Here is a 21,222-nt window from a genome sequence, read left to right on the forward strand (position 1 = left end):
CTCCCGGGGCTGCTACATCCCCGCGCACCCGCAGGGAAACCCCCGCGCGGGAGCAGCATCCCCCGCCCGCCCCCGCCGGCTTCCCGCTCGCGAAGTTTCCTTCGGGGAAGCCCGAGCTGTGTGCCCGCCGCCGGCTGCGGGGGGCGGCTCGGCGGGGCGGGGCGGGGCGGGCGGGCGGCGCTAGGGCCCGGCGGGGCGCGGCGGCGGCGCCGGGGGCGGGGTGGGGGCGGCAGCGGCGGCGCGGGCTGCGGCTGCCTCCGGCTGCTCCCGCCGCGGGGCGCGGAGCGGGGCGGCCGCGGGGAGCGCCACCACCCCGCGGCGCCGGCGGAGCCCGGGACGCGCTCAGAGGTAACGGCGGCGGCGTTTCGCGGTTTCATGGGCAGCGTGCGCGGGTGCCCGCCCGGCCGGCCCCGTCTCTCCCGGGGCAGGGAGCCCCGGCCAAACTTTTGTGGCGGCTGGTCCCGCAACGCCGCGGACGGACAGCGGCGCCGCCCCGGGGCGTCAGCGGGGGCTGCCCTTGCGCTGCCGCCGTCCCACTGCCGGGCAGCTCCGCCGCGCCGGGCACGCAGAGGCGGCAGCCCCGCGGCGGCGAAGGGAAGGGCAAGGGAGGGAGAGGCACCCGGGACGAGCCGAGGCCGCTGCGGGTCGCATCCCGGGCGGGCTTGCCCCGACAGGCTCCGGCCGCGGCTCGGCGGGGGCAGCGGCACAGCCGGCGGCGGGCAGAGCCCCCGCCGCTCCCTTTTGTTCCTGCTGCCGCCGGCGCTGGATCCCCGCCCGGGAAGGAGCCGCCGGTACTTCCCGAGCTCCGTCTGTGCCTGCACACCCGCCTGAAGGACATCCTCCTCCGGTGGTGCTGGTCTATCAGAGCTGCCGGGAAAGGCATTTTCCCCTTCTCACGGCAGCTCCCCGTTGCTTGCTGGTCTTCAGTGCTGGCTCTTCACTTAACTGGACTTGCCGTATGTTAATTCCTTCACAATGCATGCGGGTGTCCCTGCACCCTGGAGAAGGATTTCCTTATTGACTTGCCGACTGCTGCGGGCAGGTATTTACATTATCACAGATATGCCTGTGTAGATCTGCTCGCACGGCTCCAGCGCGGCTGCTCTTAGAGGCCAGTTTGCCGAAACTTTAATTGCTCACGCGGTGTTTGTGCCGCGGATCCATTTGCGCCGGGCGGACCGATGGGATAAGCGGCCTCGCCGAGGCGGTCGCTTGTCACGCAGGGAGTGCTCCTGCTGTTTCATGGGAGGAATCGGGAACAAAAACCAGCAAACAATGAAAATGAGTTTGTGTGGGTTAAAAAAAAAAAAAAAGAAAAAATCCGACACGGTAACGTCTGTCACGGGCACAGTAAATCGGGCACCGACCCCCCCAGTTTTCTCCAGCAGAGCCCACGTATGAGCCGATAAACGGCATAAACTGTGATCGCTTTGCAGCCGAAAATATAAGGCCTTGCAGCCCCGGCTGTCGGAGCGTTACGTGTCATTAAAGTAGCTCTCTTGGAGGAGAGGGACTGTCCCAGGAGCTGCAAAATGTATAAACACTTTTCTGATTGGTTTAAAAATTTAGACACAGGAAGCGGATGGTATCTAATAACAGACAAGTGGAGACACTGTTGTCATGGAAACTGAGAAGACTACCCCCCCCCCCTCCCATGTATTAAAAAAAAAAAAGGCAAAAGAAAAAAGTCTGCATATCATCAGAAATGCCTGCAGACCGCTTTGGCTGCTGTTGCCTTTCCCACAGCATCTGTTGAAACCTGAGAACATGCCTGTCAAATCAAGGTCATTTTACAATAAAACCCCGCACTGCTGTGTCTCCCTCTCTCCTCTCTGAACCTTGTCCTGCAGTTTCCACCCCAGGAGTTGGGGAGATGCAGCCACCTGCCCGGTGCCCACCGGGCTGCTGCAGGGTGGGTGTTCTGCCCCAGCCTGGCCTGCTGCTGGGGAACCCGGGGAAAGCCTCAAAGCAGGAGGACCGTGGGGCTTAAAAGCCAAAAGTAACGAGGGATGACTTCTTTTTGAATCAGATGATCAGGCCATGTTCCTTTTTGTGGGAATCTATGGACGTGGGAGAGAAAGTTGGGATTGATCTCCCTGTGTTCTTTTGTATTACAAAGTTACATTAAAATGTAATGATTTGGACTTGGATGTTCAGGCCATTTCTCAAATCTGTCTCACCTATAAAGAAAAAAAAGAGGTGGTGAATGGCTCTGGGAAGCCCTGTGCAATTACTTTTAACAAAAAGAAAATCACGGTTCGGTTACAGCATGCTATTTGAGGACAAAAGCAGAGATATGAGAATAAAATATACTTCATTGCTGCTGAATGCAGCATGAGAAAATCAGACTATTATTGTGGTAAATGGAAGTTTTCCTTTGCTGGACCATTGAAAGTTTATTGCGTGTGAAAGGAGACAACTATTTTGCTTTTGGAACAGAAGAGAAGTATTTCACAGCAAACTCGCAAGAAAGGTGTTAATGTTTTTGCTTATTTTCTTCGGCAGCGCCCATTGATTTCAGATGTTTGTGATGGAGAGATGTCTTCCAGTAGTCACTGCGTTTTCTCCAAAACATTTCCTTTTTTTGGTCCCTTCAATCTTCATTTTGCAGTGACCAAGCTGAGAAATAGCACTTGAGTGTTTCACTCACTGTATAAATCATCACTTTGAAATCTTAAATGACCGGTTTGACCTCTGTTGCCTCTTTGCTTGCATATTTCACTTTTTACATTATTATTTTTTAAGAAAACCAGACTGATGAGCAGGTCTTACACATCAGGAGGTAAATCCTGCAGGGTGCTGAGGAAAAGGTGCTCAATGCTCTCTCCACCCACACCCTTGGATCTTGCTGTCTGAAAAACTCAAGGCCTGTCTTTAAAACCTGGTTGCAGGCAGAGCGAGCTGAAGGGGTGGTAGAGCCAGGGGGAGCTGTGTCTGCTTCTGCTTGAGGAACCCCCATTGGCATCTGGGCTGGCATGGGGGTGCAGGAGGTGGGACCCCTCTCTCTGTGTCCAGGAGAGGCTTAGGAAGTTGGGCAGTTGTTTAATCCAGCTCAAATCTGATTAGCCAGATGCCCCTTATAATTGCTGTGGAGTTCAAATGGAGAAAGTTTGGCTTGTTAGAGAAAGTGTGCTTGCTTCTTGAAGTGAATTTCCTGTTGTTGGGAGCCCCCTTATCAGCAGGAAGGTTCGCCGGCAGGAAGCGTGTCGGTTGCTTGGTTTTACACGTTGAAGGAAATGATCTGGATTAGGTACCTTCTAGATTTACCCTTCATTAATCTCCGTGTTGGTGCTACTTTATTCATCTCTAATGGTTTTAGTTTGTAAAAGTTTTATGATGTCAGACATTACTGAAGGAATTGCAAGAAGTTAAATGCTGTGTTGTCCTGCCATTTTTTTGCTGTTATAAAAGAATACCCCACCAGCCTCTCTGGGCTACATTTTCAAAAGTGTCCAATTTGCAATTTATACCTTTTGAGTCTCATTACTGATACTCAGGCTTTTCTTTTTCTTCCCCCCTTAGAATGAAAGATCAAAAAAATGCACCAGTTATTTTACTAATAGGAGCAATCCTTAGACTTCTGAACTGCCTTTCATCATGGATCATAAACCACTTTACAGAAATTAATGTTCTAATATCCACAGAAGTAGTATGAGCATAGGAAGCTGAAACTTAGCGTTTCACATGGACTGCATGAAGTTGCAAAGCAAATTAGGAGCAGAGTTTGGAGTCAAATTAATTGCCCCTTAATTAGCGATTGCTAATGGATTAAAACTTTGAAAATGTGTTTTTCTTGACAGCACTTATGCTAATGCACCAGTGCAGTGTGCACGAGTTTAGGATATGGGATCAGGGGTGAGAATACAAGCAGTGATTCCAGAAAATGCCAGTTTTTTGCTGGTCCCCACCCAGCATGGCATGGCTGGGATGCCAGGCTGGGGGCTTGTGAGACTAGACGTGGCTTTGGATGAAGGTCCAGACCAAAGGTGAGGGCTGTGGTTCAGGTCTGCGTGGTCCAGTAAGCAGGGAGGTTCAGGGAAATAAATGGTTTTGTCTCACAACATTTTTTATGGTGTTAATCTGAACTTTTGCAGAGGGTTTTGAGGGGGAAATATGGAAAAGTTACATAAACTTGTAAGAAGCTGCCTAGTATGCTGAATAGCTTCAAGTAGAGATTTTTGGTGTAGGAGATACCTAGGTGTTGAGAGCAGTTCTGGCAGGAGAAGCTGCCAGGGCTCTCCAGAAGCCTAAGCAGGGCTGGAACAGGACTGTCCTGGCTGATGGTAGAATTTGTAATGTAACTTCGTTTGCTTTGCTACCTGCTCTTATGGCTGAGCCAGAGTAAAACTGTAACAAAATAAAGAAAAAGGGATAAAAAAAGACTCCAACAAAGCAGCTTTTCATTTAAATGTAAAACTTACAGCTGTGTTTTTTCAGAAGTGATAGCTGATTCTGGGAAACCAGCCTGAAGCTCTGGAAGGCAGGACAGGTTTTGGGAAGTGATTCTTTCCTAGGTTTTGAAAATTCTTCTCCTTTTAAGTTGCCTGAAGTTGAGTTGCTAAGCATCAAGTGCTCAAAACCTCCCTAACCACACTGTAAGACTTTAGGTGCCTTTAGCATCCTTGAGAGTTTTAATTGCTCTGGGCTGAATCTGGTTGTCTAGCCAAAAGATTTTACCTTGGGTGCCTGTGTGTAGACTATGAAGGAGCAAAACTTCCTGTGCCCTGTTTTGTCCCCTTAAGGATGGGCATAAAGGGGTGGGAGTGAGGGAGATCTGAGGAATGGCTAAAATTTGCAATAGCTGGACACAGCTTTCAGGTGGTTTGAGTCATGCAGGACCACCCCTGTGTTAGCCCAGGTGCTGATGGCCACTTGTTTGCCAGGGATCAATTTTTCCCCACTGCTGTTAGGGAGGAACATGAATGAGACATCTTACAAAACTCTCTATGAAATGCATCTATTCCATAATGTCTGCAAAAACTGGACAAACTAAGTTTCCTGGAGGTGAAACTTCTACTTATTATGCTGGACAGTATTTTGTTGCTCTTTCCTTTTATTTCTCTTGTCTGTAGTCATAAGATCTTGTCTCTGCTAGCCATGGTTTTCTCTGTTTCAGCACTGACTGCAGGACAGACAGATGGCAAGGCTGTGACCTCTGGTCAGGCTTGATAGGTGCCACTGAATTGGAAAGATCTGCCTAGATGTTTGACACTGGTTTTTTTCCCAACATTAGCAGGAATTTACATCAATGCTAGCTGATAAAATGAAATTTCCAACACCAAATGTTTTTACCTTTTACTGAAAATAGGTTCAAACCAAATAAAGACAGGTATTATTTCATGAGTGGGATGGTTTTGTCCTACACAAACTTCTTCCTTTGCTTTCCTGCCACCTGCTAGGTTGAGGTGGGACCCTGCACTGAGCTACTAGTTCAGGCCGAGTGCGAGTTTCCCTGGTGGGAGCCTAATGGCAAACTGCTTCCCTGCCACCTGTTTGCTGATGATGTCTGAGGATACTTATTTTTGTTGCAAGGGGAATACACCAGGCTTCCTAACAGACGGGAGTTTGTGTATGAAGCAATCCAAGCTGGACTCTGGAAGAGTTTCACAGAACGGCAGCTTCACTGGAAATTGCTTCTTAATGCTGTTTGGCAAAGCTGTTGCTGTTTTTAGTGTAGTTCTCTGCCAGACCTGTGCTGGCTGCCCTGACCTGAGCAGTGGCCTTGCTTCTCTTGTGGCCCTGCCTCCCGTTCCAGCTTGCCTCAGTCCCCCTCTCCAAGCCCTGGCAGCTCTGCAGCATCCAGGTAACAGAGTGGCTTTCTGCTTTATCTCTTGGACTTTATAGAGAGGCCAACCTTTTCCCGGGATAAAGCTGGCTTCTGGCACAGCACACAGATGTGAACTCCCTAGCCCAACCCCTCTGTGCAGGGTCCTGCTTGCAGTAAGATCTTGTGGCCAATTTAATTGCTGTCCAGGCTTACTGTGGAGAGGAGCAGAGGCATTAGAGGGGCTATGAGAGGTTACTAGAGATGGGAGGAAGTTGTAGGTCTGACCTATCCAGATCTAACTGAAGTATATTTCATTTTACCCCCAACTCCAGCTTGTTTTGAACTGGGTTTTACAGTAGATCATTTGTAGAAGCTACTCAATTAATATGCTAATTTTAACACCAGATTTTGTAAAGCTTTTATGTTGGAGGTGGTGAAGGGATCCAAATGTTTTGATCCTATTTTTATCATTATCTTCACTGAGTTTTCTTACTCTGTGCTTTGCAGAGAGGAGTGAAATTTTAATAATTCACTAATATACTTTCACTTCATTAACATTTTATCATTCTGGCATGGTGCATATGGTGAACTCCTTAGCACTCTCATTAAAAGCCTGATCTTGCCCCCACACTCTCACATCCCTCCAGGTGTGGAAAACCCTAAACATGGGTGCTATTCTGCTTTTTGGAAAGAGCTTTTCTCTTTTCCCAGTAGATTGTAAACTGAACAAAACATGTAAGGAGGGTTTTTTTTAGTTTTGAGGGGGTTTTTGGTGTTTCTTTTGTTTTACTTTTTGTTGGGTTTTTCTTTGGTTGCCTTTTTGTTTGTTTTTTTTTTTTAACTTGACACATTTATACAAAGAAAGCAGCAATGGTTGGGTTGGAGGCACTAAGTGCCAAGCCTTCAACCATTACAAAACTGAACTTGTGTGGTCTAGAGAGTGTGAAGACACAGGGTGTTATTGTGATACTGATTGCATCATTTTATACTGCGACAGAGATTTATACTGGTATTAAAATGGTTATGAAACTTTCAGGTGCCTTACCTGGGATAGCACAGTGCTTGGTATTAGGAGGGTACAAATCACACTTAACACTTCATGTAATCCTGATCATTCTGTACACAAATTTGAAGGTGTGTGCCCACCTTGTGCTTTTTAATTGTTGGTGTTCAACTTTCATGGCAACCCTCCTTTCCTTACTTTTTCTTCTTTTTTTTAATCTTTATTTTATCATAAAATAAATCTCTTAATTAGTCCATGATTTGTTACCGTTAATTAAATACTGTTAACACACCAGATTATTGCAGGCATATTCAGAAGGCTTAAGAAGCCAAGCATGGCAGAGGAGTGGACAATGGGTAGATACACAAGGCTGGAGACTGGAAGGGAACCTTCTGGGTTGGGAGGACTGGAGAGCTAAAGAACATGTAATTTCAGTAGGAGTCATGTTTTGAAAAGAGTGTGGCTGTTGGGAGTCCAGAGGGCAAGAGATCACAGTAATAAATATGGGAGATCTTGAGGGAACTGGCTGAAGGTTTTTACTTGTCAAATAGAATGTATTTGCTTTTAGAGGCACCAGGACAGAAACTCATCTCTTGTAAATTGGTATAATGCTATTGGAGTTAGTGGAATTACACTGACTTACACTAGATGATGGTCTGTCTGGGGAATATTACAAGAAGAGTGAGAATGTGAACAATGAGGGGACTGGAAGAGGTTACAGGCCTGGGCAACAGGGAGCGTGGAAGTTTGTTCAGAACCAGTAGAGAGGCTGGGCAAGCAAAGGAAGATCACAAGGTCCATTGCAGCTATATTGGGTTTGATTTGACCATGAGATGCCCAACAAGAGAAATCAGCAAGGCAGGCTAGAGATGGGCTTGGCTGAAGAGTCTGTGACAGAAAGTACATTCCACATTGGCACAGTAACGATTGGTGTCGGAGTGAATAAGATCACACAGAGGCTTGGGGTATGTGTGGGACAGGCCAGGGCCACAGCAGGAGCTGGGGGAGAGGATGTGGAGTTACACAGCAATTGCTGGATGAGGATGAAGAGGACCAGAAGACAATGAGTCACAAGGTCAAGATGGAACAAACACCTTTCAGTATGGAAGGAGGAATAGAAAAAAACGTAAAATGTTATTTAGGGATAAGAAGAGAAAGAGAATGACACTGACTTGTTTAGAGACATGAGCTATGAGCAATCTCTACTATGGTTAGTAAACTTTGAAAAGCTGAGCTATAAGTAAGCTACATCTTCACTGATATGTCTAATTTTCCCCCTCCTTGCTTCTGTTGTTGCAAAGTAGTCTCCTGTAATGGTGCAACGGACCTCAATGTCCTGGGGATGGTCACAGCAGCATCACCAATGGGCGCTGTGCTGTGTGGGTGTGGTGCTGTCACAGCTGTGCCGTGCTGTGCTCTGTGCCACAACGGGGTGAAGTGGCCGTGTTAGCCCTGGCTTACCCTGGGGACCCCCAGCTCAGGGCTGTGCTGCTGCACTTGGGATCCCAGGGCAGGTGCTGCTGAATCAACTTGTTGCTCAGAAAATTCAAAGAGGTTCTGATTAAATATATTGGCATTGTAGCTGCAGTTGCCAGAGCCCACGTGGGGGAGTGGGACAGTGGTGAACCACCAGTGGATACAGGAGAGGCAGTGGATGGGTTCTCCTTGATCTGCCATGTCAAGAGCAGGGATGGGGCTGTGATAAAAAAGGTCTGAGGGAGATATTGCACCTTCACTTTGTGTTGTGACTGAGCAGGAGATCTCACTTGGGATGTATTCTCCATGGAGTAACTAAGAGTGAGGAGAAAGAAAACACAAATTTGGAAAATGTGGGAAAAATGAGATAAAATATGGTAAAAAAAGAGGAAAAAAATAGAAATTAGTCATGTGCATTAGGATGGTCATGTTTGTTCACAATAGGTCTCATTGCTGGAGCAAGTGCAACCCATTCACAGCCCTGGGGCCAGTGCAACAAATGGAAACAGGCTGACTGGAAATGAGACCAGCTTAATTAATTGTATCATGGCAATTAAAAAAAACAACCAGCATGAATAGTGAAAAGTAAAGTGTGTTTAAAAAATACTTCTGATTTTTGTAAGCCAGGGTACCATTTCTAACAGATGGGGACATTCCCATTCCCCATTGGTGACTGGGGATCTCCCAGTCTGGCATCTCAGAGGCCGCCAGCCTGAGCTGGAAAGTGAGTATCTTTACAAAAAGAAAGCATTTTGGCTTTCCAAGTGGAAGAATTTCTTTCTTTTTCAGTTGTAGTGCAAGAATGTGTTGCTGCCATTGCAGCAGTTTGAGAAAAAAGGCTGAGCATCTTGAAGGTAAAGTAGCTGAGAGATGACTCCTGGGGAAAGCAAGGAAAGATATGGTGGGCTCAGAGGCACAATAATGGATGTGAAGCCTTTCACCATGGGTCACTCAGGTGGATTGACCTGAGAAAACAGTAGTGCCCCTTTTGCAGTGCCTCTCTACAGTTGTAAAGCCGAGGGGCTCGTGCCTGCTCCTGGTCCCACGCTGTCACCAGGAGGTGAAGAACTGATGTGTGCTCCAGCGGTGGCCTTGCTCTGGTTCCTCAAGGGCTGGCAAGACCATGTGCCCTCAGCTGTCACCCAGGCTGATCAGAGAACATGGCTATAGGATCAAGTTTTCTGGTGGTTTGTGCCTGTTCTGTAAAGTTGTAGAGTTGTACAGAAGTGTTGAAGAGATGAAGCAGATGAGAGGGCCAGGCACAAGTATATTGCCCTCTGATCCCCTTTTTAAGAGTATAATTCTGCAATGCTAGTGACATTTTCAACAGAAAAGCAATGTTATCTTTCCTCAAGGGCCTTCATGAAACAGCCTTTGCTATGCTGATGATAAGAATGGTATTAGTCTTGCCTACTTGTCCTTTCTCCCCTTAAGGGTTATGTCCCAAGCTGATGGACTCTGACCACTCCCTGTGTGGTCTATGCTTGGTATATTCAAGCTAGGCTTCCTCCCTTCTTACTTTTTTTGTGTTCTCTGCTCAAATGAGGATGCTTGTTTATGATGTGATGTGGGCACTTCAGAATTTGCTTTGAAATCTAGAGCAGGAAATTTTTTTGTAGAAATTTTCATTCTGAGTTTGCATTCAGCCTTGGTCCACCTAGCTACTACTAGTTCTGTGGGGGTACGAGCTGGGACCACAGAGCAGCAGGGATCTGAAGCAGCCTGGTCTCTCATAGATATAGTTTGGAAAAAGTTTCTCTTTCTGACCCCGAAACCCTATAGTCTATGTAAGTATTTGGAGAAAAAATTGCCCCAATATAGAAGTCTTTACACCAATATAATTATTTATCCTGCTTTCATATTTCACATGGTTTATTTAAGCTCCTGTCACCCACTAATGACATAGGAACATTGGGGAAATTGAAAGGTATGCACAGTATTATTGGCATTTCTTGAGCAGCTGCTACCAGCCTGCTTGCATTCAATGGATTTCTTACTGTCAAAAACACTTCTAGCACATGAATGAATGGGCAGGAAACCACCTAAATATTGATTAATGTTGACAGAAACTTTCCTCCCACCTCTTACTCATTGAAAACAACAATGATGAAGGCAGCAGGATTCAGCTGATGGGCTGTTGGGAAGAACTTGTTCTATTTCAATAGTAGAGCTTTGCTTTGATGGACACGCTTGGATGCTATTGCTAGGAATCATAGAATATCCTGAGTTGGAAGGGACTCACAGGATCATTGAAGTCCAACTCCTGGCCCTGCACAGGGCAGCCCCAACAGTCACACACACTATATGCTTGAATGTATTGTCGAAATGCTTCTTGAACTCCATCAGGCTTGGTGCTGTGACCACTTCCCTTGGGAGCCTGTTCCAGTTCCCAAACACCCTCAGGGTGAAAAACCTTTCCTAATATCCAACCTTAACCTCCCTTGACACAATTTCCGGCCATTCCTTCAAGTTCTGTCACTAGTCATCACAGAGAAGAGATCAGTCACTGCCCATCCTCTTCCCCTCATGAGGATGTTGAAGACTGCAGTGAGGTGTCCTCTCACTCTCCCTTCTCCAGGCTGAACAGACCAAGTGACCTCAGCTTCTTCTCATTAGGCTGCCCCTCTGCTCCAGACCTTTCACCATCCTCATGGCCCTCCTTTGGGATGCTTTCCAATAGCTTTATATCTTTCTTATATTGTGGCACCCAAAACTGCACACAGCATTCTGGGTGAGGCTGCCCCAGAGCAGAGCAGAGTGGGACAATCCCCTCCCTCGGCCAGCTGGGGATGCTGTGCCTGATGCTGCCCAGGACACAGCTGGCCCTCCTCGCTGCCAGGGCACTGCTGACTCAGTCAATTTGTCGTCAGCCCAAGTTACCATCATCAGGTCTCTGTCTTGGCCACCATGCTGTACAGAACTGCAAAAAGGTAGTTGTCTTTAATTGGCTAAATCTAGTACGGAGGAGACAGACAGGCGTGGACAGCAGGATCATTGAAGACTTATGAAATAGGTAATAAAGCTAACCCCCTACAATTCCTAAGTGTCAGTCTAAAGAATTGCTTTGTCTATGAGCTTCAGAAGAAGGAAACATGGTGAGATTACAGAAATGCATGTAAGGAGTTTATTACAATGTGTTAATTACCACTGCCTGTAGTTACTTGTTATTATTAAAGTGATTTCCTTCAAGATAAAATAATGAAATGTAGATTTTCATGTATCTTTGTCAGTCGGAAGCACAAGAAGTTATTCCTCTTCCACTTCTGTCTTGTGGTATAAAGTAATGCAACTCCACTGAAGTCAGAGGTGGATAGTTGGGGGAACACATCTTCCTTTTTTTACTAGAGAGCTTTAATGCAACATTGTTTTATTTCTGCACATTAAAGTTAATAACACAGTAAGTGTATTTTGGAGTTAAGGCTTTCTAGGATCTCTATATGTAAAATATCTGCAAACAAACTTTATATTTGCTCTATAGGCCCTCATGATATATCATTTTGAGCTCTCTTCTATCTATTACGTTTTATCTGCCTGCAAAATCCATTTCTAATTCTGGCCATATCTCCTTTGCGATCACTTGCCAGAAATCTATTCCCAGGATTCTCCTTATTTTAGTGAAATATCTCTGCTTCAGCACCTTTCCCAAGGTGGCTGATCTAATCAGGGTCCTATCAGTTATCACTTCTCATTTCCTTTGCTAGCTCTGTCAAATGCAATGCACAGCCTAACAAAGTGACATTCAAATACTCTCAGTGACCAAGGCTATTTCCCTCTCTTTTGCTCTGCAAAACTGGAATTGTATGTAGATTCTTAAGCACATGCCCTTTCCTCCAGGAATGTGACTTGTAAAACACACTGTGGGAAGAGTTAATGTTAAGCAGATGAAATATCTGCCTCTTTATTTGTCATAGGTAGGTTCCATTGATAGTGACCACCTAGATATTAAATCCAACTTCCACAACTTCTCTTTTATCAGGTAGAGAAGAGCAATCCTGCATTCCTGCCAACTGTATGAGAGTCCTACTTTGCCATCAGAGAAATGAAATTTGTTACCTGCCTGTTGCTAACCTCCATTTTTGTCTGTTTCCATACATGTGTTTCTCTTAAATGACTGTATGCAAAGGTCAGAGTGCACCAGGCAGGGTGTTTTTCTCAGACAAGGAGTGACCTGTGTAGTTGGATCCTCTGTTAAGGTTAAATGTGGTTTCTATGGACAAAGGTCCAGCAATAGCAACTTTTTGGCCTCTATTTTTTTCTTTGGGTGACAAACCTCTCAGTGTTATCTTAGATTGCTATCACTGACTAATGCTTGTTTTAATAAGTGTGTGGCTGACTGTTCCATCCGCTCTGGACGATGAAGTTATCCATGTGCGTCCTCACAGCCCTTCCTGCTTTGCGCCATTTAACACATGCTGTCATGAGCCCTGCTTTGCTGCAGTCTTGTTTCTCCCGTTGGTTTTTGGGAGTGCTGAAGCCAAAATCCTGCTTTTTTGGAGGAGAGCAGGGACCAGGCTTTTGCCAGACTGGCTAGGAGTGTGTGAAGAGCCCTCTCCATGCACCTGTCCTGGCTGCAGAGTACCACGCAGTGCAGCCCTTAACATGGTGCTGCGAGTTTACTGTGAGCAGCACAGCTCTTGATTTCTTTTGAAATTCACACAACCAGTTTTTTGGGTCGATTTTCTCCCCATCGTGTGAATCAAATAAACCTGTCCTGCAGACTGCAACACTTGTATTTTCCCTGTAGGCTGTTACAGGTTGCAGGATTGAGTTTTTGTGTTTGAGACAATAAGAGGAAAACTTAAGAAAACAGGTTTTAAGCTGACAAAAAGAACCAGTTTGATTTGTTGTTTGTGACCCAAGGTGTAGCACCAACCAGGTGCTCTGTGTTTCAGCTTTTTGGCACATATTTTGATGAGCCATATCCCACACTGGCAAACTTCCCTGGCAGGGTGTTTGCACTCCCTCATGGCTGTCCCTTGAACACTGTCCCTTTGGCGGCTGTGGAGCTGCAAACTAGGGAGCATCTGCCCCAGCAGGAGATGGCAGAGCAAGTGTCTAGGTGTCCTTAAATGGTAGTTTCCAGTGCAGCTAAGTAACAAGGATAGCATCTAATGGCTTAAAAAGCTGCTCATTGCTACATTTTTTTCTTAGCTATTTCTTCACAGTAAGAAGGTAGAGAAATCTGTGTTAAAATAATAATTAAATGCTGACAGTACTGAATTTCTACCCAGCGTGAGTTGGCAACAGTTACAAACCAAAACATTAGGTCATTAAAGAGAAAAGAAAAACCTTATTAAATACCTTTACGTTTTTCTGATTAGGTATTCTTAAATAGAGCATGTGGCTATAATAGAAGGGTGTACTTGACAGCAGCAATTTTTTGGGGGGCAGAGGTAAAATACTCAAGTTTTAATGTGTATATATATGTGTTTGAAAGGATTTCTTGCTGATCTTAGCTATGAATCACCGCAAAATCTGCCTGCCAGGAAATATGTGAAATCCCTTCAATGTTATGTTTCTGGAGAGCACAGTTAACAATGACTAATGCACTCAGAGTTTTGTTTTGGTCTCTTTTTCCTCTTCTCTGGCTGGACAGAGCTGATTCCGCACTTGAGAGCTGAACAGTCGTGGCGGACTGTAGCACTGTTGGAATGAAGCACTGCAGGGCTCAGGGGCTGACTGCAGTGTACGTCCTGCAGACAGAGATAAAAGGGTTTCTGCCCCAAAGAGCCGGCTGTGATGGGGAGGTATATGAAGTTGGGTGAGGATTCAAATAGGGGAGAAGGAGTGGTGTTGGGTGCAGAATCCCCTCTTGCTCCATGCCCACTCATGGCCAGAGGTCCACTGCTCTCAGAGGTGGGCTGGACCTGGGTTTCTTCTAGTAAAGCATTGTTGGCTGAGGAGACTGAAAAGCAAAATTTGTCAAAAGGTGCATTTATAGGTTGTCACCTTTTACCATCTGTTTCTTTCTTGGATGTGCTCTATCATGTATTTGCTCCAGTGTACTGCATAGCAATATTTTTGAGGCTGATACCAACAGCACATACATGTCTGGAGTTCCTTCCAAGTCCTCTTTAAGGAATATTTCTGGAACTAGCAAGGAGGGGAGGAACCAGAGCTGCTGGGGAGCCTGGGCCACTGCAGCAGAGTTGTGGCTGCCACTGGCCCTGTGGGAAGCCCTGAAGCTTGAGAGGAGTCAGTAGGATGCTAAATACCCTTTCTCCAAGTGCCAGCCAAGAGCATCTCTGAAAGCTGTATGGCATCCGTGGCCAAAACATACTTCCCAAGCATATGCTGAGTGTGGAAGGATGTTCTGGCTGCTGTGGCTCCTGTTTCCATTGTGTCAGAGCAACTCATTGTCTGTGATGTGTGTATTATGGTGCCAGCCCTGTGAGACACCACAGGGTTGTCCTTCCCTTTTCCCTCCTGGCCCTTCTTTGCACACTTATATTTCAGAAACTGAGGAACAGGGGTTAAGAGAGAGGATTCATAATTTATTTCAAACTATTCTGTTTTTCAAAGGTATAGATAGCATAGCATAATACGGCTTTTTCCTGTGCTAATATACTCCTTTTAGGTACCACTGCTTTTAGGTTGTGGTGTTGCAGCTGTATATTAGTTGTTTGGAGGTGGGCAGAGGAGCTCCAACAAGTCTGGCTTTTGCTTAGGAGTCAGATCCCAAGCCCCCTGGAAATACTCTGGATTCAGAAAGCAGAGCAAAAGGCACATTTCTGCAAATGTCAGAGCAGTGATTTTTTGCAATTAAATTTAGTGACCAAGAGCAGCAGAAATTTTTAGCTGTATTTCTCTCCTGTACGATGATGTGCCAAGCAACAAACAGATGGGGTCAGGGGGCTGCCTGTGGTTATCTGGATCTTGGGCTGCCTCCATCCCAGCCCTGGCAGGAGTAAGAGTGACCTGCTCTCATGTGTGCTGCCTTTGCTGCCCTGAAGCTCCTGCCTCAGTCACAATCCTGTAGAGGGGCACATGCCAGTATGTCCTTCTGCAGTGTGCTGTGGGAGATTGATGTCCCTCTCCATGAGGCCCCTTCCTCGTGAGAATCGGCCACCGCTAGACCTTAGTGACAGAAAGTGGCTCTGAGAGCCTGGCCCTCATATCTCCAAGTTCATGGGTCCTTGTAGTACTAGTACCGGGTTGCGACAAACTATTTCTCTCCTGACATTAATGCACTTGACCCTATAGAGTGCAAGGTAGCCAAGCAGTTACAGGCCATTAATCTCCAATTGCTCTTGTCAGGTATTATATTCATTAGTCCAGGGCCAAACAGTGGTTTAGTTCTCAGCATGGACCATGACAAGATTTTTTTATTTCCTGATTGTTGCCAAGTTAGTATCCAGTTAGTAGCTTTTTCAACCCTGTAGACAGATGCCCTTGAATTTCATCAGTTGCTGCACTAAAGGTAAAGCTCAGCATTGGTTCATCCACTAAATATGCCTTCAGAACCAGCTCCTTTTCCTGGGCTTGGATGTCTGGTTCATGGAAAACTGGCTGATGCACTGCTACCTGTAAAGAGGAGCTGCAGGCTTTTAGGTCTCCGTGATGCACCACATAGTCTGAGACACCCCAGAGGCAGCTCCCAGACAATTCTCGCCTATGCAGGCTGCTTTTTCACCCTGTGACCTCTGTGGGCACAACTGGAAAGGAGGTGGGTTGCTTTATTTCTGTACACATTCACACACTGATTTTACTGCTTCACTTTGCAGAGGAGGAATGCTCCAGGCATCCCTGTGGCAGAAATTCCCCTTATTCTTGGATGCTGCCCAAGGGTTACTCATCAGAACAATAATTGCTAAAAAATAAGGATGCTGAGCAGTAAGACTTATGGAGTGCTTTGATAAGCCAGGCTGTGATGATTGTGTACAGAGGGGTGTCCTTTTGTTGCTTGAATGGCTATAAAAGGCTTCAATAGCCTTTCTCTGACATACTGCTGGTACTCTTAGCTGGGAGTTTGCGTGAGAGAGTTTTACAAGCTTAGTGCCACCATACACATACGATCTGCAGCTACTGCTGAGGTGGAAAACGTTTATGTTTTAGTGTGTTAAGTTCTGCCTGCACCCGTTTGTATGGAAATCTTGTTTTGAAAGTATAAGAAAAACAAGAAGGAGGAATGGGGAGACATTTCAACATAGTAAAAAGCATCTTCTTCCTACACGGTGCCATTTTAGAGAGGGAACAGCTTCTCCTCTAGTTCTGTTTTGGTCTAGGTCTCTCTCTTTTGAGAGTTAGACATATGCTTATATCAGTTCCTCAGCTGCTGTGTATCTGTTGACATGGTGTATCTACTGACATAACAAGCCTGATGTGTTTGCTGTGCATCTTAAGACTTAGCAGAGTCCTCAAGTTTTAAACATGGTCCTTTAATAGAGCTGTAACATGAGGGCTTTAAGGGTTTTTGTTTTTGTGAGAAGAACATTGACACATTGATAGGAAAGGAGAAACATTAGGAAGTTGCTTTTTATCCAGACATCTATAGGTTTTATTGCATTTCACAAAGCAATTGCCCTTATTCAGCAGGTGGGGACCGTAATGCTCCAGGTGGATGGATAGCACCAGCAGCCTGTGGCACACCTGGAAAAAAATCCAGATGTGCTGGGTGTCTGTGAAGGGTTGGCAATGCAAGACTTGCTGTTTTCTTGGAGAGCTGCCTGCAGCTGGAGCCAGGTCCATGCTAGTGGGCCATGCAGTGTGCTCTGGCTTTGCAGCCAGCGCTGCTTCCGATCCAGGGTTATGCAGGGACTTCCAGAAGTGCATAGGTGAGCTGGAGCACAAATCCATTCAAAACCCATGTGTGTCCAGTTAAGGGGCTGCGATCTCTTGCAAGCCATCACTCTACTCAGCAGAAATGAAAAGGAGCATGTTTGGGAGCTGTTGGGACTGCTTTTCCTGGCCATAGGAGGCTTTGATTTCAGATTTTATTTGTCCGTGGATTTTTTTCTAGCTGAAATAGGAGATAGCCTAGCAACTTTAATCAGCCCATCTGTGAAATTGTTAAATATCAGAGGTTGGGATAAAATGCTTGTCCTAATGAAAGATCTCAGTGACTTTTGAAGATCCTGAAATGATCTGTGTGTGGTAGGTTGACCTATCATTTCTGTTCGATACTCTGTAAGAGACTCTGCCAGGCCACAGGAATGTAGTTCTCCAATTTTTGTTCCTTTGATTGCTCCTGTTGTCCTGGTGTTGTTTTCTGTGTTCCCCACCAAATCCAAGCATTGTTATATTTTCATCTTATGTCCGACACATGCATTCTTTTGCTAATGAAGGAAAGGAAATGATCGTGCTCAGATTTTGGTCTTTGAAAAACAAGAGCATCAATTTAAATCTGTTTTGGTTTTGGACAGGTTGTAAGGGATAAAGTTGACCTTGTCTGAAGATATTATACTGAGAGTTTACTAAGTGCAAAGTGATTTGGAAATAAGCTTGGGTTTTAACTCTAAAATTTAAAGGCATCAAATAAGCTGAAGTGATTTTGGATGTGGTGCTTGGGGCTCTTTTTTCCCCTCCAGTTCTTCAGTTTTGTGCTACAAAAGAGCAGGTTTTTGAAACTGTTGAATGGAAATAAGGAATGCCTAAATTGTGTCATTTGGGTGTAAGATTTCAAGCTAGTTCAGCTCTTAGTCAGACCACTCTTAAAAAAGTTCTTTAGGCTGATGTAGGTGATATTTTATGTAGTTTGATTTCATTACAGAATTTCCACTCATTTATCTGCCCTGCTATGATTTCTTTGTGTATTCTGAAAGGAACATCCATCACAGATTCTTTGCAAGCCTACATGATACCAACTGGGTGCTCAAGTCCTGCCCTCATGCCACAGTTGTTCCCATTGTTAGGGTAAGGCAGTCATGAAGGATTCCCCTCCCAAGTAGACATTCTCTGCTATTCCAGTTTGGGGCTGCAGTCAAACAAGGCGATTTTTTGCCTGGCTGGGTCTGTGGGAGTGCATGGATTTTGGCTGAGGACTGTGTATTTGGCAGTTGTGGTGATGAGACTGAGACTTCAGGGTGTTTTGTCAAATCTGACAGGGAATTGCCTGCTCGCTTTTTGTTTGGCAGTTCATTGTAAAGCAATAGCTACAAGTCTCATTTTCCACAGGCTTTTTTATTTTTTGTCTCGTCTAGGCAAGCGAGGGAGAAATTGTTGGAGGATGCTCCTATCTGTGGCTGTAGACAGATGTCCTCTCTTCTTCCAAAATATGGAAGATTTCCAGTTAATTGTGTGGAAATTGGGGAGTCTTCTTGTTAGTCTCTCATGTAAGCCATTCATTGTGTTGCATTAACTGTTCATACTTGAAGATTTCTAAGAGCAGAATTGATACTGTGAACCCTTAGAGAACAAAATTAGGCAAGGTGGAACTGGCTTTGATTGCCCATTTGCTCTTTTCACTGCACCACAGATGAAAGTGTGTGTTTATTCCTAAATTAAAATCCAATGCTTACCTGAGTTCAGCTATTTACTTAGAGGAAAAAAGTTTCCTTGGAAATGAGAAGGCCGTTTAAAAAGTCTGTGTTGGGCATTTTAATTGCAGCGAGCGACGAATCCTTTGAAGTTTCATTACCTATTATATACTTGATTCAGAAGTTGCCTTTTGCAATAGCTTAAGGTTTTTTATTTGCCTGAGATTATTAACATTTCTGTTTCAAGCTTTGAAAGGGAAACTTTCTGAGCATGATTATGAACATTAGGTTAATGCATAATCCCCACTCAGAGGTTCTCCTAGATTTCTATGTGCTTGTTTAGATGCTGTTCAAAGGTGCTTAGCTTTAATTGCCATTATGTGAGCACACAGAAATAAGGACTCAAGAGTCTTATCAATTATTCTGTTCACAAATTCATTTTTAGATCATCTCAGAGCTGTTCTAAGTTAAATTTGCATTGAAGTTACTGGGAAGTACAAAGGTTTTTATCCAAATGGGGAGAAGCTTCTTTTGTCTCCTGATTTAAATGCTCCATGGTTATATGTTTTTTGGTTTGCATGTAATTGCTGAGAATTTATTTTCCCTGACATTGTTTTGTGGGTATTTTACCTGCCTTGCATGTACAGGTGCAAACTTTTAGCTGCCCACATAGAAATAATACAAGTCTGTTTAGAAATTGCACAAATGTTTGAGTTTCTTTGGCTTTCAATGAGCTGCACGATCTTAAATACTTGAGTTGGGAAGGAATAATGACCTTGTCTTTTAATAGCCTTCTCAAACATTACTTGGAGGGGTAGAACTGGGGCAATGAAACTGAAACGTTGGATCTGCATCTTCCACTGTCCAAGACAAGTCTTTCTTTTCACAGTTCCCATTTCAGTGTCTTATATGAAGATCTGTGAACTTCAGAGGGGAATTTAGAGTTTTTGTCAAGTAAAAAACTCTAAATGTGTTTCTAGAACGGAAGAAAGGACTGATGTGTGGGGAGGTCTCTCTGGCGTAGCCTGCCCAATACCAGCAGGTCACAATAAGGCTGGGAGGAAAAAAAAGTCAACCACTTTATGCCTTACACTGGAAAACAGAGTAGAGAATACTTTTTATGTGGTTGTACCATAAAATCAAGAGTTGACTTGTAGAGATCATACAATAATACTCTGTATTTCATGCTGTGTGTTACCCAAATTGTGAACAGCTTTCTGGCACTGAAGATACTAACACCAGTATCAGTGGAAATGAAACATAGCAGGCTAAATTCTGTCACATTAGGAGAATTCAAACTGTCCCTGACCTTGGTTGTCCCACCATGGGCATCACTGCACATGGAGTACTCCAGAAGCTGGGCTCTGTGACTTTGTGGTCTCTTGGCTAACGATTGTCAATCACCCTCTTATATGTATATTGAAACAAATAACATGTCCTCTTGCAGAGGACAGAAACGCTGTTTTGAGCCCTGGCACAGCCAGATGTTACAAGCACAAGAAATGCCCCAGTCAATTACAATTAATTAGTTGAGCCCAACATCATGCAGTCAGCCAGGTGGTGGGAGATGCTGCCCAGCAGCTTCCAGCCCAGTCCTGCTGGTGGTCCCAGCCTGGGTGGGAGGTGTTGGTGGTGCCCCAAGCCCAGTCCCAGCAATACTGTCCCTCCCGGTGTCTGGGGGCACTTGCACTGCACCTGATGCTGGTCTTAGAGAAATAAACAATGCATGTGTGGAGTGGGTATCTTCATTAGCTTCCTTCACTGGCCTTGCAGATCTGAGTTTCTGGTCCTTAAAGTGCCATGTTCTGCCCAGCTCTTTATTTGTACCTGTCCAAAGCATTATGTGTCACTGTATCCTCAGCACAGTGTTCACCTGATGGCATGGCCTGATCCCTAAGTCTCTGGTTCCCATTCAGCTATTTGATTGTTTTCCATTTTGCCTTGTCGTCTTTTTTTTAGAGCTTTTTTAAACTCAGGAGTAACAAAAACATTTAATGTTTTAATATTAATATTTTTTGTTCAGTTACAATTCTCTTCCTTTCTGACAAAACACTCTGTGTGTGTTTGGTGGAAGAAGATTGATCAGTTTTTCAGTAAAAAAATTTGTCAGAATAAAGATTTTCATTTGCAAGAACTGCTGAGGTTCTGGTTTTTTGGGTTACAAGCCTGGTACACATTCAGGGTATCCTGAAAAAAAGTCTCCACCAGATTTGTAGAGTTCTCCAGGAAAAGCAAGTGCAGTTTGTCATGAATCCCAGCTAATTTATTCCCTGTTCCATAAATGTTATCCCCTACCAGTCCAAAGGCTGTCATTACGTTGCTGTCATTAACCATCTGTTTAGCATGTAAAATTCCTCAGGGCAGGGATCGCATCTTTGCTTTGTACTGTGTAAAGCTGAGCCTGTGGCTGACACTTGAGAAACAATTAATGATAATGCAGCTCAGTAGGGTACTGGGATACCAAGCTAATAAGAGTGGTATAAATGCCTGGCTGGATGGGATTAGAGGGAACTTCTGTGTCCCAGTGGTGTTTCTCCAGCAGGTGAAGGGAAATAATCTTA

The 21,222-nt window shown here is 45.1% G+C and overlaps 1 protein-coding gene across 1 annotated transcript in view; it reads left to right on the forward strand.

The window, feature by feature from the left end:
- Positions 1-229: 229 nt before the first annotated feature.
- The window catches only part of FOXN3 (forkhead box N3), a 207,751-nt gene continuing 186,758 nt past the window's right edge, over positions 230-21,222 (forward strand). The window contains exon 1 of the mRNA XM_071557690.1: positions 230-348. The gene's annotated coding sequence lies outside the window, so the exon portion shown is untranslated. The remainder of the gene's footprint in view (positions 349-21,222) is intronic.

The sequence above is a fragment of the Pithys albifrons genome, chromosome 6, assembly GCF_047495875.1.
Source record: "Pithys albifrons albifrons isolate INPA30051 chromosome 6, PitAlb_v1, whole genome shotgun sequence".
NCBI classification, from domain to species: Eukaryota; Metazoa; Chordata; class Aves; order Passeriformes; family Thamnophilidae; genus Pithys; species Pithys albifrons.